The sequence below is a fragment of the Malania oleifera genome, chromosome 6, assembly GCF_029873635.1.
Source record: "Malania oleifera isolate guangnan ecotype guangnan chromosome 6, ASM2987363v1, whole genome shotgun sequence".
NCBI lineage: Eukaryota > Viridiplantae > Streptophyta > Magnoliopsida > Santalales > Ximeniaceae > Malania > Malania oleifera.
In genome coordinates, this window is record NC_080422.1 from 75,151,648 (window position 1) to 75,168,117 (window position 16,470).

Genomic DNA, 16,470 nt, shown 5'->3' on the forward strand with positions numbered 1-16,470 from the left:
TCCTTCGCCGTTTGTTACCTGTTTCAACGATCGGAGGTTACTACGAGGATCAAGGAGTGAATATCTACAAATCTAGCATAGTGGATTTTCGATTTTGGAAAAAAGCTAGGGTTCGATTTTTGAGCGTCCTGGTTGTTTTTCAGGAAATAGGTAAGGGCATTATATTATGTCAATTACGTTTATGATTTTTAATGGATTGAAATGTTAAAACGGATTTTAGATAAACAGTTATGACTTTTCTAGGGTTTCTAGGCCTAGGGTTCGGTTAACCGACTATATTTTCAAAACCAACCGTTTAAATTTACGTATGATATTTTTAAAATATAGTATTGTTCTTTTTGAACATTTTTACCGGTTGGAAATTTGTTATTTCAAACCATAGTCTTATTCTAAAATCAACCAAAGACGGTAGGGTTGATTATCTCCATTTTTTCCGCTTTTAGCTATATATTTATATTTGGTAAAATAATAACCTAGAGATATTCATATCCCAGTCTTAGTAGCAGTATGTATGTTCTCAAGCAGATAAGTTATATATGAGTTACCAGAATAAAATTGTATGACATGAGTATATTTTTAATTGACATTAAACGAGCAAGTTTTATGTAATGCTGAATTGTAACGACAATAAGCCAAAATGAGAAATATGATGGCTATATGCCAAGATAAGAGAAGAGAATAGAGGAGAAGAGATAATATGAGATGTGACGGCTAAATGTCAAGTTTATGATACGCCGGTTTTTACTGAGTCAGTATCGAGCAGATGTTTCATAGAGTTACGTACAGAATATGTTATATTACATTTTTATGAAATAAATGATAATTATAGTTTTATATGATGTAAATTGTCATATATGATAGTAGAACCCTATTATGATGTTCTCATGGTTAAGCACGATACCGCAGATATATGTATGTAGAGGTGCAACCACACTGCTCAGTTAGAGTGTGGATGGGAAAGGTGACTGGTGGCCTGGGTAAAGTACTCCCCGAAGGAGTATTCCAGACCCCCATCCGACAGAGTATTTCGGATGGCTCAGCTTTCAGGAAACCTTTGGGCATAAAGAGAGAGAGAGAGAGAGAGAGAGAGAGTAGGCACCATCGTACTACTTTATGTTTGACTTGGCATTAGTTGGCCAGCTATTTGTTAAGTTTAGCCTTCGGGCCGCACAACTCGTGATGGAAGGAAACATGTCACATGTGTATGTGATGGTGTGATGATGCTAGTCCCACATACCAGGTTGTATCTTCTAGACATATATGGGCACATTTACTATAGAAAGGGCTATATTAAGCCAGAGTATGTATTTTTAGATTTACAGAGTAGTACAGTTTTAATATGTCAATTAAATGTACTTGATTGTTAGCAGTATTTGTACACCTGAAATCTCATGCTAACCACACATTGATAATAATATAATTCATCTTACTGAGAGGCGTCTCACCCTAGCATACAAATGTTGTTTCTGGTCCTCCAAGGGATCAAGCCTAGAGTGTTGTCAGGCAGAGTTAGATAGTAGACATTCCTTGTCAGAGCTGGTGAGACTTTATGCAGTGTCTGTCTTTTGGGGATTGTATATATGTAGCAGATTATCTTATGTATGGATGTATATGAGAAATAGTTAGAAACTTTGGTAAATGTTATTAGAATATGTATGTTTTCCGCTGTACATGTTATGCAGTTCAATATGGAACACCCATTTTTCCCTTGCTTGGGCGGTTTGTATATGTATGGTATCAGAGAGATGTATGTATGTTTAGTGGCACTCCAGGCCCACCAAGAGGGTCGGGGCACTACATTGGACATCTAGGAACCGGATGCAAGACGACGAGGTGTAAGCATTAGGTACAAAGTAGTCCCTAAGCAGCTGAAGTGGTTGCTCTCCCACCTCAGGTAAGCAAGGAGCTCGAGGTTCCGAGATTTGTTCAGTGGGATTCGATGGTCGTTCATCCATGAGTTTCAGTTCAGACGACTCAGCAATCTCAGGATTAGAGGTAGGTTTACTAGAGGACCTACATGATTTCTAAATCTAGGGATCTAGGGGAACTATCTCAGGATCCAGAGAATGCAAACCAAACATACACACTTGAAGCACATAGATTTAAGACTTCATAATCAGCAAACAAAAATAAAATAAAAAGAAAGCAAATAAAAACAAAGAAATAATACTCTAAAATGGAAGTTGGCTTATAACCGTAGCTAAGTCACCAGCGACAATGCCAAAACTTGGTAGGTTCATCAAGGCTTGGGTCCTTAACCACCAAAAATAATATTTATAAAACCTAACTAATCCCAAGTTTAGTAGAAAGTGGAGGAAGTCTGGTGTCAATCCTCAGGGACTTAAAGTGCAGTTATCAAACCACTTCTAGATCAGTCTATTATAGCATTGTGTAAAAGAAAGGTAAAAAGATGGTATTTTGCAAGATGTGTTCCATCAACTACTTGAAATCATGTAAATGAAATCATGTAAATTTAACTTAACTCTACTCCTACAAAGCAGTGCTTAATCATGAATCAGACCTAGGATGTCGTGTGCATAATCTAAGTTTAGTTAGTTTACCGCATTAAACTAACCTGAACCTAGCTAAACAGTCCAACGAGCCATTCGATGGCATAGAGCAGCAAGGGTGCACCAACCGTTCGGATCATAGTCGGGAACTAGAGTATACTCTATCACAACGATCATGAGAACCTCTGTGGGAGACTATAGCCCAATACGTGTACCTGACTGAAGTTGTAGAAGTGCTATCCTGTCTACCAGATATACACCATAATCAAGTTATAAAGGAAAGCAGTTAAAGGAAAGCAGATAAATGAAAGCAATAAAGAGAACATTCCTTACCACTAATGAAGGAAAGCACCCAATGATATTATGTTCTTTTGTAGATCAAGTACATGACTTACCCCACACAATGTCCTTACCACACCATCATACATCTTGATCTTGATATTGCCTATTCTGAAAATTTGCATACCACATCGTTTCCCATCAGAACGAAATTAGGACTCACTAATCTATAAGTGGTGAACCAAGCTTTGTTGGGCATCATGTGAAAAGAACATCCTGAGTCTAAGACCCAAGAACCCGTGAGGTGTTCTGAACCTGATGAAACAGAAAGCATCTCACAATGACTACTCCTTGAGTCCCCTTCTTCCACTACATTCGCAGATTTTGATGAACCCTCTTGAGCTTTTTCCTTTCCCTTCTCCCACTCCAGACATTCCAATTTTAAGTGCCCTCGTTTCCTGCACTAAAAACAACGAATATCCTTTCTCCTCTTGGACTGAGTTTTATTACCACTCAATCAGCTCCAGGACTTGCCACTCCCACAATCTTGATTACCCTTTGCCACAAGCCCTTCACCATGTGAACCCTCATAGTTGGTTTTCTTTCTTTGATGTAACCCTAACAATGCACTCAAGATGTCTTCCAACTCTAGGGTTTCTTTATCCCTAGTCAGCTTCGTAACTAGATTCTTGTATGTAGATGATGTAGGTAGGGAATTCAGCAGCATCAATGCTTTGTCCTCTTCCTCAAACTTTATATCAACTCGCCCCATATCACTAATGATCTGATTAAATTTGTTGATGTATTGAGTCAAGTCCAAACGCTCTACAATCTTAGGCCAATATAATTTTTGCTTAAGGTACAACTTGTTTGTCAATGACTTGGACATATACCAACGCTCTAAGTTCAGCCAAACTGCTGCTGGCGAGTCCTCATCCATGACATGATACAACACGTCATTGGACAGACATAACCTGATAGTGGACACAACTTTCGCTTCCAGCTCCTTCCAACTTGAGTCGTCCATGTTTTTTGGCTTCTTTCCGTATAAACCCTTCACCATCCTTTGTTGTACCAGCAAGTCCTTCACCCTCCTCTACCATAGCCTGAAGTTCCCCGTTCCATCGAACTTATCAACCTCGAACCTCATAAAAGAAATCCTAGCCATTGCTAACCAATAGCTCTGATACCACTTGTTGTTCACCACACCAACAATTACCCGGATATGAGAATCAATGAAAGCAATAATCAAAAACCTAAGAATTTACATAGTTTGGCAATTTACCTACATCCACAAGAGCAACATCTATTTTTCACCATCAATGAAGCTTACATCAAGCTTAATCTTTCTAGGGTTACATAATAATCATTATATATCAAAATAATGCGTACAGAAGACCTATAGTTAATTTAAAACACTTTTGTAGCGATCCCCCAAAGGAAATTCCTCCAAAACTCTCAATCTACTGATCTTAGATTCAAAATTCTGTGACATTTGTGATCCAAACCGTCACCGATTTAGGACAAACTGTCGGCATTTTGAAGTCGAGAAGATTGCCCTTTGTAGCACTGCTTGAAACCATCGATAGTTACACCCAAACTGTCGATGGAATTCCCATAGGGCTTTCTATCTATGTATGAATTCTATGAAAGCCTTTTGAAATAGGGTAAGGAGTGAGAGTTTTGAAGTTTTAAAAAATAGAAAAGAACCAAATTGAGCCGCGGCTAGTCGATTGCTCTTTGCAAGTAGTCAATTGCTTGATGTGGTAAGATTTATTTTAAGTTATTTTTCAACACTTTCTTCAAAATCCTCATTTTTTTTAAGTGAACATACACACACACACACACACACACACACACACTCACATAAGGTAAATGATGCAACTATGCTTGGAATAGGTGCTTTAGGGTGCGGGATCTTTCAAGTCTTAAGTTAAAGAGATTTGAAAGCCTACCTTCCCTATTCGCAATGGTACTTCCAAATTGGAACTTTAGGAAAAAAATGTTTTCCTTTATTTTACCTTTTGTGAAAAAAAAAAAAGAAACAAAGTGCCAACTCCATTTTTAATAAAATGGATAAGTAAGATAACCAAAGAGGATTATGTTACTTTGATTTACTAGAAGTCACCGAATGTTGGAAACCTAAAACGATTCTTCAAAACACGATGTCGACAAGCGGGATCCATGATAAGTCACCATATCTAAATAGCATAGACCTGACTAGCTTCCACTTGGCTAACCACCTGCCTATATTGTTTTTTTAGCTCTCAAGTAACTTCACTGTGTTGATTCTTTGATGTCCTATAGCACAATCAAATAATGAGTTTATCCCTCCCATGAATGCACTCTTAAATAAGTGAGGTGTCACATTTCTAAGAAACTAAACATAGAGTAGTTAAGTACAACATAATAGTGAATCCTTCCCTTTCTCTCTGTAAAGGTTAAGAGAAGAGAGTGTTTAGGAAAATAATGGTAGGCACTAGTGCTTGCCCCTTATGCTCCATCTTAGAAAATACTATGGTAGCTCCATGGTTCATAATATGAGTAGTTGAAGGTAGTAACACCAAGAAATATATGGCTAATGCTAGTAGCTAAAGTCTGAACTTGGGATCTGAATCATTAAGATGCCTCCAAAAACCCTATCGGCTCACTCCAATGCCACTCTTCAGTCTTCCCTTTCTTTTAAACTCTACTATCTAGTTCTTTGGCCTTTCCTCCCAGTGCTTTAATCAGTGCTCCTATAGGATAAGCATCTAGATCAAAGATAAAGACTCAGTCTTAAGCTAACTTCGAGATCTAAAGTTGCTCCTCATATTCCTTAAAGAGAGGAACTATGTTAGTCGGTCCAAAAGTGAAGAACTTGTAGACTGGATCCTAATGTTATATCATAAAGTTAAGTACCCTCCAATGAACACCCCTATGAAAACATTTGTGAGAAAACCATAGTCAGTTGTGAATCTTATTTGATCATCCTCAGATAGGCAATTCCAACAATTTAGTCTCCCACTGATAACTTGTTTCTTCACTTATAACTTCATCTTATCTGATAATGAGCTTTGATAACTTCTTGGAATGGTGTCCCTTTCATAAGCTTGATATTTTTTTTGAATGGTATGCCTCCTTTATGACTTTAACTATCCTCGCTAGCATGTTGTATACCTACGCAATTAAATTCTAGATGAATAACAACACTTTGCATGTAATGAAAGGTTAGAATTCCCCCGAGGATCATGTATATAGATCCATGTCTTGTAACATGTCATTCTTTACCAAACACCAAGTATAGCTCTATTATAAAGGTATAGGATAAAAATTTCTAGTGTGTGGTTAGACTCTACTCAACACACAACATCTAAAGGCTCATGTATTTTCTTCAAAGAGAAAAAATCAATAGAGAGAATTTTCATGAGACCTACAAAGCCCCATGAAGGCCCCACTACTTCTTCCCTCTCTTACATCCTAAAAAATGGGAGTTTGGGTGAGAAGTAAGGTGTGCTCCTAAGAGGGGGGGGGGGGGTAGGTTCATTTGGGTTTTAAAATTTTCTTTTAAAAAACTTTTTAATTAAGTATAACCCTTTTTATTTTAGTTTGATTTTAGTCGCACAATCCCTTTTCAATTTAACTTGATTATGTTCACACAATATAACCAATCAATACAATTTTTACCAACCACCTTGTCAACCAACAATCCAATATAAAGATGATATTATGAATTCAACTTACTTCACTAGATAATAATTCAGATCAGATTTTCTTCGCAGAATATATTAAAGACAATATAAATTTCAGAAAGATGATCTTAAATGGCTTGCAATTTTCCTTCAATGAAATAATTTATTTCACAAGATATCCTTCAATAATGATATCCAACAATTTAAATTTAATCCAAACTTTCAATTCAACTCAAAGAATCAATATAGTTCCTTAAATAAAAAATAATCAGTATTCGAGCAATTCCCAAATATCCAGCAAGTTCTCAACAATTTAAATAAACATACACTCAATTTTTATACTTGCAAGAATTTGAAGAGATTTAGGGAAGAAGAGATGAAGACAAGATTTTTACAAGGTTCGACTAAAAGCCTAAGTCCTTGCCCCAAGCAACATGTTGTGAGGATTTTCCTTTTCCCAACCTCGTTACCAGGTGAAGTTACAACCTCTCTCCCTCAAAGGTGGAGTTCGCATGTAACAACTTGAACCCGAAAATTAAAAGAAAATAAATATAAAATAAATAAATAAAGGGAAATAAAACAAAAATTGGAAACAAAATTGGATTTTGGCCAGTTTAGGAAAACAGGCGATGATTTTCTGGAGAGGAGAGAAAACCGACGATGGTTTTCGGAATTTACCACGGGGCGGTAATTGGGTAAACGATAAATCTAGGGCGGTTAAAGATAAAATCGGCAATGGTTTTCTGGAGGCATGGGGAAACCGTCGATAGTTTTCTGTGTAGAGAGGGATAAGAAAGTCCCGTGAGCATTTTTACCAAGGAAACCAAATTTCCTTTCTTTCTTCTCTGAAACCCTGTGTCTCCCCTCTCTATTTTCTTCAATTCTCACTCCACAAAGGATTATTTTGACGATCTGAAACCACCATGAGGTTCGTGAGAACATTCTTTGCAAAGCTGCAGGAGCAAATCGTTGATTTGACATTTTGGGGCACCATCCCAAAATCATGGTAAGTGAGATAATTTAAAATTTTATTATTAAATTGGAGTATATGGAACTTAGGAAGTATTAAATGAGTATTGTCTTGAGATTTGAGTAAGTTGGGATTTTTGGAATATAGGGTCTCGTTTCCTGTTCGATTTTAGGCAGAATCTCGAGGAGCAGGTAAAGGGAAAATGTTATAGCATCTTTTAATTAATTCTAAACCGATTAAATTTGAGTATAAAAGTGTGTGTATATATATATATATATATATATATATATATTTAGGTATAATTATCTGAATGGTATACTGTTGGAACAAAAATTATTTTAATAATGTATATCGTATTTGGGAAAAATCGTGTAGCATGGAAATAACTTTCATAATTAAATGGTTGCGACTACTGCTTGATAATAATTTACTGTTCGCTTGTGGCTACTGTTTGGATTGTAATTTTACTTGGTTGTGGATATTATACAAGTGTGAGTATTGTTTGGTTGTGAATACTGTGGTGAATGTGAGGATGTGCTTGGATGATTGGTTATGCATAGGATGTGTAATGTGGTTCATGTAAATTGCGATATAGCGTTGGTAGTGGTATGAGGAGGGTGTTATATCGTACTTGATATAAATTGCTATATAACGTTGGCAGTGGTATGAGGAGGTCGTTATATGGGCATTTATATTAAGGGGGTAAAACATTGGCAGTGGATTGAGGAGTTTGTTTTATCGATTTATTATGAACGGGGTTGTGTGTATGGATTTGTAACCTGCGTGGTTATAGTGCCTGTGTGGGCCACGATATATTATTGTGTGGTGTTAGTCTTGTGTGGACCATGTATTCTATGAAGGTGTTAGTCATGTGTGGACCAGTCCTGTGTGGATGTAATATTTATGTGGATATGAACCCTGTGTGGGTGTGAAGACTATGTTTATATTCCTGTGTGGATGTGGGTCCTGTGTGGACTGTATCACTTGTATGGTTATGGACTCTTTATGGGTGTGCATGAAATATGTGTGTATCCTGTGTGGATTGGTTGTAGTATGTGTATATATGAGGATCTTTGTGAAATGTTGGCAATGGATGCGTGTAACTATAATTACATAAGTATTTATGGTAAAGTAGAATTCTCCACTCGAGCGCTTGCTGAGGAAGACAAGTGCCCTAGTAATTTTATTTTGGTATGCAAGGAGAGGGAAGCTACTTGTATGGGCGGGTAAGCTTCCCTATTCTCGAAGACTTTACCTAGATACATAATTCGAGGGCTTACTGAGTAAGGTGAGTGCCCTGGTATTATTGCTAAAGCAGAGGGAAGTTATTTGTATGAGCGGGTAATCTTCCTTATTCTCTAGATTTATTAGTAAAAATAACTTTGGTTGTATGTATAATATCATATGATAATGTGATTATTAGTGTTGTGACTTCACAGTTTCTATGTTATTGATTATCAGATAATTACTTTTGGTATGTATTAAACTCTCTGTCACACACTATTTATAGCTTTTTCTTCCTTACTGAGAGGTGTCTCACCCCATCAAATTATTATTCTTTTCAGGTTCTTCAGGTGATAAAGCTTAGAAAGCTCTGGGGTGGGTTTTAGTTGTGAGTGGATAAAAAGAATAGGTTTATATACAATTTTATGTTAAAGTTTCCCTGGTTTTGTAATATGGAGAATTAGGTATACTCTTTTTATGGGATTGTATATATATAGAACTCTGGTATTTGTTTGAGGTTGTTTAATTAGTTCTGCTGCATGAATGGTATCAGAGACACCTGATTGGTCTTATAACACCCTGGGCCCCACTTGGTGGGTATGGGGCATTACAGTTGGTATTAGAGCCTAAAGGTCTTGCAAACTTTAAGGATTGATACCATAGTATAGGTTTGAGTTGAATAAGGGTAGGAATGGGTAGATTAAGGTATTGACAAGAGTTTGAGTTTGTTTTATAGCCTGGAGGTAGAAATCCTTTGACGGACTTCTATGATTTTCTAAATCAGTCGACGGTTTCAGAAAACCACGGTAAATCTATCAACGGTGATGTTTCCAATCAGAGAAACTTGAAACTTAGAATTTGAATTTGAAGGTTAAGATGATTGTGGATAATTGGGTGTTGGATGTTTAACTGAGTATTTGAATATTAATTTGGTTACTTGTTTTATGATTATGTTAGATATGTTAAGATGTAGGAATTTTAAATTTGCCTCTATTATATGTATTTAGGATGGATCCTAGAGGTAAAGGCATAGACGATGAAGGAGGAAATGAGTTGGAAGCTTCCATCAGAGATGAGATTGAAACCTCTTGATTGTTGCGAGGTATAGCTCGTTGGGTTAGGGAAGAGATGAGACGAGATTTCATGGGATCAAGCTACCCACCAGTGAACTAGGGTTGTACGATTAATGAATTCACCCTTTTGAAACCCTCCACTTTTGAAGGTGGCACTGACCCGATCAAGGCTGAGACTTGGATGCCAGAGATGGAGAAGATATTAGCAGTGCTAAATTGCGCTGAGGAGCAAAAAGTTCTTTTCGCTACTTTCAAGCTGACCGGAGAAGCTGAATGGTGGTGGCATGTAGTGAAGATGTTGGAAGAGCAGCGATCAGTACCTATAACAATGACCTGGGGTAGTTTCAAGTAGGTCCTCTATGACTGATATTTTCTTGCCACCACTAGGAATGTGAAGGTAGAAGAATTTTTCAACTTGACTCAGGGGCGTCTCACTATTCAACAATATGCCACTAGGTTTTTGTAACTTTCCTATTTTGCACCTTCTATGGTCCCAGATGAATATCAAAAGGTGAGATGGTTTGAAAGAGACCTAAATCAGAGAATTCATGAGCATATGGCGTGTTTGCAGATACTAGACTTCACAGAATTGGTGGATAAAGCCACTATTGCCGAGTCAAGTCTGCAAAGAGGTGCAGAAGCATTAGAACGAAGGAGGAGACTTGTGTCTCCCAGATCCCAAGAAAATGTTAGACAAAGGTCATGGAGGGAAGGCAGAGATACTACAGGTCAAAAATCAAAAAGGAATGATCAAGGACGACAGGGTGAATCGTCATGGCCCCACTGTTCCAGATGCAATCAAAGGCATTGGGGGAGAAGGCCAGAGTAGGGGTGTCGTGTTCTATAGATGTGACAAGTATGGCCATATAGCCTGTGAGTTTCGAGAACCACCAAACAATGCACTTGCTTTAGATTAGAATCGAAGGAACAACCCAGTGGCTCGTGGCGGCGGCGGCCTGACACATGTTTATATGCTGGGTACATTATAGGGAAACAATTCTAAAGGCGCAGGTAATATATTTACGTTTGTATAAGTAATAATCTTATTTGACTTTGAGTGATTTGATGCTACAAATATTAGAATTAATTGAAATGTATGCATGTGGTAAGCTAGTTCTTAAAATATTGAAAATATAAAATTGACAAATTTCGAGAACGAAATTCTTTTAAGGACAGGAGAATGTAACAACCCAAACCTGAAAATTAAAAGAAAATAAATATAAAATAAAGAAATAAAGGGAAATAAAAAGAAAATTGGAGAAAAATTGGATTTTGGCCGGTTTAGGAGAAAACCGGCGACAGTTTTCTAGAAAGGAGAGAAAATCGGCGACATTTTTCGGAATTTATGGTGGCCGGGTGGTAACTGGGTAAACGGTAAATTTGGGGCGATTAAAGATAAAACCAGCGGTGGTTTTCTGGAGGTTTGGGGAAACCGGCGATGGTTTTCTGTGCAGAGAGGGTTATAAGAATGTCTTGCGAGCAGTTTTTCAAAGGAAACCAAATTTGCTTTCTTTCTTCTCCGAAACCATGTGTCTCCCCTCTCTATTTTCTTCGATTCTCGCTCCACAAAGGATTATTTCGATGATCTAGAACCACTATGAGGTTTGTGGGATCATTTTATGCAAAGCTACTAGAGCAAATCGTTGATTTAAGATTTTGGGCACCATCCCAAAATCATGGTAAGTGAGATAATTTAAAGTTTTATTATTAAATTGGAGTATATGGAACCTAGGAAATATTAAATGAGTATTTTCTTGAGATTTGAGTAAGTTGGAAGTTTTGGAATACAGGGTCTCGTTTCCTATTCGATTTTAGGCAGAATCTCGAGGAGCGGGCAAAGGGAAAACGTTATAGCAGCTTTTAATTAATTCAAAATCAATTAAATTTGAGTATAAAAGTATATATATATATATATATATATATATATATATTTAGGTATAATTATCTAAATGGTTTTAATAATGTATATGGTATTTGGGAAAAATCGTGTGGCATGGAAATAACTTTTGTAATTAAATGGTTGCGAGTACTGCTTGATAGTGTTTTACTGTTTGCTTGTGGCTACTATTTGGATTGTAATTTTACTTGGTTGTGGATATTGTACAAGTGTGAGTATTGTTTGATTGTGAATATTATGGTAAATGTGAGGATGTGCTTAGATGATTGGTTATGCATAGGAAGTGTAATGTGGTTCATGTAAATTGCAATATAGCTTTGGCAGTGGTATGAGGAGGTCGTTATATCGTACCTGATATAATTCGCCATATAACGTTGGCAGTGGTATGAGAAGATCATTATATGGGCATTTATATTAAGGGGCTAAAATATTGGCACTGGAATGTGGAGTTTGTTTTACCGATTTACTATGAATGGGGTTGTGTGTGTGGATTTGTAACCTGTGTGGTTGTGGTACCTGTGTGGGCCACAATATATTATTGTGTGGTGTTAGTCCTATGTGGACCATGTATTCTGTGAAGGTGTTAGTCATGTGTGGACCAGTTATGTGTGGACATAAGATTTTATGTGGATATGAACCCTGTGTGGGTGTGAATGTGTGTATATTCATGTGTGTATGTGGGTCCTGTGTGGATTGTATCACTTGTGTGGTTATGGACCCTTTGTGGGTGTGCATGAAATATGTGTGCATCCTGTGTGGATTGGTTGTGGTATGTGTATATAAAAGGATATTTGTGAAATGTTGGCAATGGATGCGTGTAACTATAATTACGCAAGTATTTATGGTAAAGTAGAATTCTCTACTCGAGGACTTGTTGAGGAAGGTGAGTGCCCTGGTAATTTTCTATTGGTACCGGAGCATAGGGAAGTTACTTGTATGGGTGGGTAAGCTTCCCTATTCTCGGAGACTTTACCTGGATACATAACTCGAGGGCTTATTGAGTAAGGTGAGTGCCCTGGTATTATTGCTAAAGCAGAGAGAAGTTACTCGTATGGGCGGGTAATCTTCCTTATTCTTGGGAATTATTAGTAAAAATAACTTTGGTTGTGTATAATATCATACAACAGTGTGATTATTAGTGATGTGACTTCACAGTTTCTATGTTATTGATTATCAGATAATTACTTTTGATGTGTATTAAACTCTCTGCCACACACTATTTATAGCTTTTTCTTCCTTACTAAGAGGTGTCTCACCTCGTGAAATTATTTATTCTTTTTAGGTCCTTCAGGCGATCTAGCTTAGAAAGCTTTGGGGCGGGGTTTAGTTGTGAGTGGATAAAAAGAACAAGTTTTGTAATATGGAGAATTCGGTATACTCTTTTATGGGTTTGTATATATATATATAGAACTCTGGTATTTGTTTAAGGTTGTTTAATTAGTTCTGCTGCGTGAATGGTATCAGAGATACCTGATTGATCTTATAACACCTTGGGCCCCACTAGGCGAGTACGAGGCATTACATCGCCTCTCTAACGAGAATGCCCTCTCACTAGGCAATGATCCAACAGTCCTGAGTCAAGAAAACAAGATACAAAGAAAAACTTTTGTTCGTACAAGTAAAACTCTCAGTTAGAGATAATTTGCACAATTTAAATTCAATATACTTAAGAAATAATCAATATAGAAGATGAAGCTCAGTAGAACATCACTAGGGTTTTGATTTGATATGAAATTCTCAGTAGAAAAGATCAGAAAACCGTGGGTTATATAAGCAAAATGCACAGCAATACTTCAGAGAAGATTTCAGCAGGAGAACTTTGAATTTGTAATTTTTACGTGCTTGATTTTTGTGTGTAGTTTGTGAAAATAACAAGTATTTATAGAGTAATATAGCACATTACCGTTTTCCCGAAGTTACTTGCCGTTTTTTCCTAGTATTTTCCAAGTTTGAGAGTCAAGAAATCAGTTTTGGAAACTTTACAAAAGCTGTTTAAAAGTTAAAACATAAACTTCAGTCAACTGTGACCCAAGGGTCAGTTGCCAGTGCCTTTAAATTTCAACGCATTTTGAAACACAATGTTGAGTTAATCGACTAGGCTTTGAATAGTTAATCGCTTGTCTCAACTCTATTTGTTTAAAATTATCAGCATCAAAATGCCAGTCGCCTGATGAAAATCCATCAGTCGTGTGTCTTGTTTGTAGCTTATATGTTTTTCAAAATTTTGATTCCAAAACTTTAACTTTTAATCTTGGAAAAAGTAAATGAGACTTTTAAAAATATTTTCCATGGTTTTCAAAAACAGGTCTTTAAGTCAACTATAGTTCTTAAGAGCTTCAAACATGCATGTTGAAATTGTGAAGTACTTACATGAGACTTTTTATAAACTATAACTTTCTATGCACTAAGTATTCATGCATTTGCTTCCATTCTTTGTGTCTATCTTGAGCTCTTTCTTCAATTAACTTTAGCGTCATCATACTCATGTCTCTAAGCATAATCATCATTCATTCTCTTCAAACACTTGATCTTGATCTTTATGAAAGCATTTGAGCCCTGAAACTTAACTTAATCAAACATGTTAAGTACCATTGATTTGTTATCATCAAGACAAGATTCTAAGCCTTGTTAGGCCAACATTGGGTATAGGTCTTATATGGTGTAGTGGTATATGTGTGAATATAAGAAATACAAAATAAAAGATGCATGAGCATGGCATAATCTATTAAACATAAATTCATAACAAACATACAAACATAAACTACACATAGACATGAAAACATATATACACACATACTAACAAACACACACAAGAAGTGACTCAACTTTCACAAGTCCCTAGCGGAGTCGCTAAAGCTACCAATATGAGAGTTGGGTCACCCATTTTATTGCTAATTGTTTAGTGACTATTTTTAAAAATAATCGAAGTATAGATAACCAAACCATTTGTTATCCAACCCACCCTTTTATTTAAGACAACAAAGTCACCACTTCAATTTAATTTTTTAAAAGGAAAACTAAAGGTAACTATTTTTTTTTTCAAAGAGTTGTAGGATCAAGAGTACAATTGTGAATAAGGAAGGTAACCCTTTAATTTTCTTTGACTGGAATTATAGAATTAGCACCCTAAAGAACTCAATATAAGAACTACTACTCTTACCTTGTTTTTGTGTGTCTCCTTCTAGAAAATTCATTTTCTAAAATTAATTTAGTCAAACTTTTAGGTAAGGCCAATCAACGAATGCAATCCGCTTTTATTTTAGTTTTAGAAAACTTCTGAGTTATCTCGCACTTTGAAAAGGCTTTCATGGTGCCTATGCAGAGGGCAAACCCTTGTAAAGACCCCACTACTTAGTGCCTTTTCAAATTATTGCATAAAAAATAAAAAATGCAAAACATAGAACAAAATGAATAAAAAGACTTTGTTTTTAAAAGATGTGGTTGCATTTATTTTGAGAACAGACTTGCCTACATGTCATGCCCCAAAGCCGCCAGGTGGGGCCCGGGGTGTGATGAGACCATTCACCATCTCTGATACCATTCATGCAACGGAAAATACTAAACAACCTCAAATAAAATACTAGAGTACTATATACAACCCAAGAAGGAGTATCCATCCACATATATTACATAACTAGAAATATTAAACAAAACTTTATAAATTATTATTCCTACTACCACCCAAAATTTCCAAAGTTCTCGACCCTGCCCCCGAGCTTTCTATGCTCGATCACCTGAAGGACCTGAAAAGATAATAATTCGCTGGGGTGAGACACTTCTCAGTAAGGAAGAAATAAACTATGGCATTGTGTGGCAGAAGAGTTTTAATATATATATAATAAAACTCATCCATTAATCAACAACAAATGACAAGCAAAACCGATATTTATAGCGAATGTTCATGGGAATTGGGAAAATTACATGCCTATACATGTACCTTCCCTCTGCCCTGATACCATTTGTAACCGTACCCTTTGATTCGGGTATGCTACAAATGATACTGATCAGGGCAGTCACCTTTCACAGTAAGCCCTCAGGCAGAAAGATTTACTTTGCGATAAATATTCACATACCAAAGTTCACAAACCAGTATTCACACATATTCCAATATCAATCATATACCATAAATGCATGTGTTCACACACATCACCACCCAACCACACAAAATTACAATACATTCCATTGATTTCAGTACGTGACCCACCCAAGGCAACTGCATACCTCACAGTACGTGACCCACATAGAGCTTCTGCGTACAACCCAGTACGTGGCCCACATAGGACTACTACGTACTACCCAGTATGTGGCCTATATATGACTACTGGGTATTATCACAGTACGTGGCCCACATAGGACTATTGCGTACTATCTCAGTACGTGGCCCATATAGGACTACTACGTACTACCTAGTATGTGGCCCACATAGGACAGCTACATACTTCACTGTACATGGCCCATGTATGGCAGCTACATATTTTACTGCACACTTACACTCACAACAAATAGTGATCACCTAAACAGGAAGTATTCACAACTAGAAAGTATGCACAACCAATCAGTATTCACAGCCAGGAAGTACTCACATCCAGACAGTACTAACAAGCAGATGATATTCACAACCATATAGTATTTACAACCAGTTAATTAAGAAGGATTATTTTCATGCCATATGATTTTTTCCCAATTATGATTCATAATCAAAATCATTATTTTCAATTGCCTAAACTGTTCAGAAAATCATACTATAATTATACGATTCCTATACTCGAAAATATCTGATTCAAATTTAATAAAAGCCTGGTATAATTTATTTACCTTACCCGTTCCTCAAAATTCTTCCCAAATC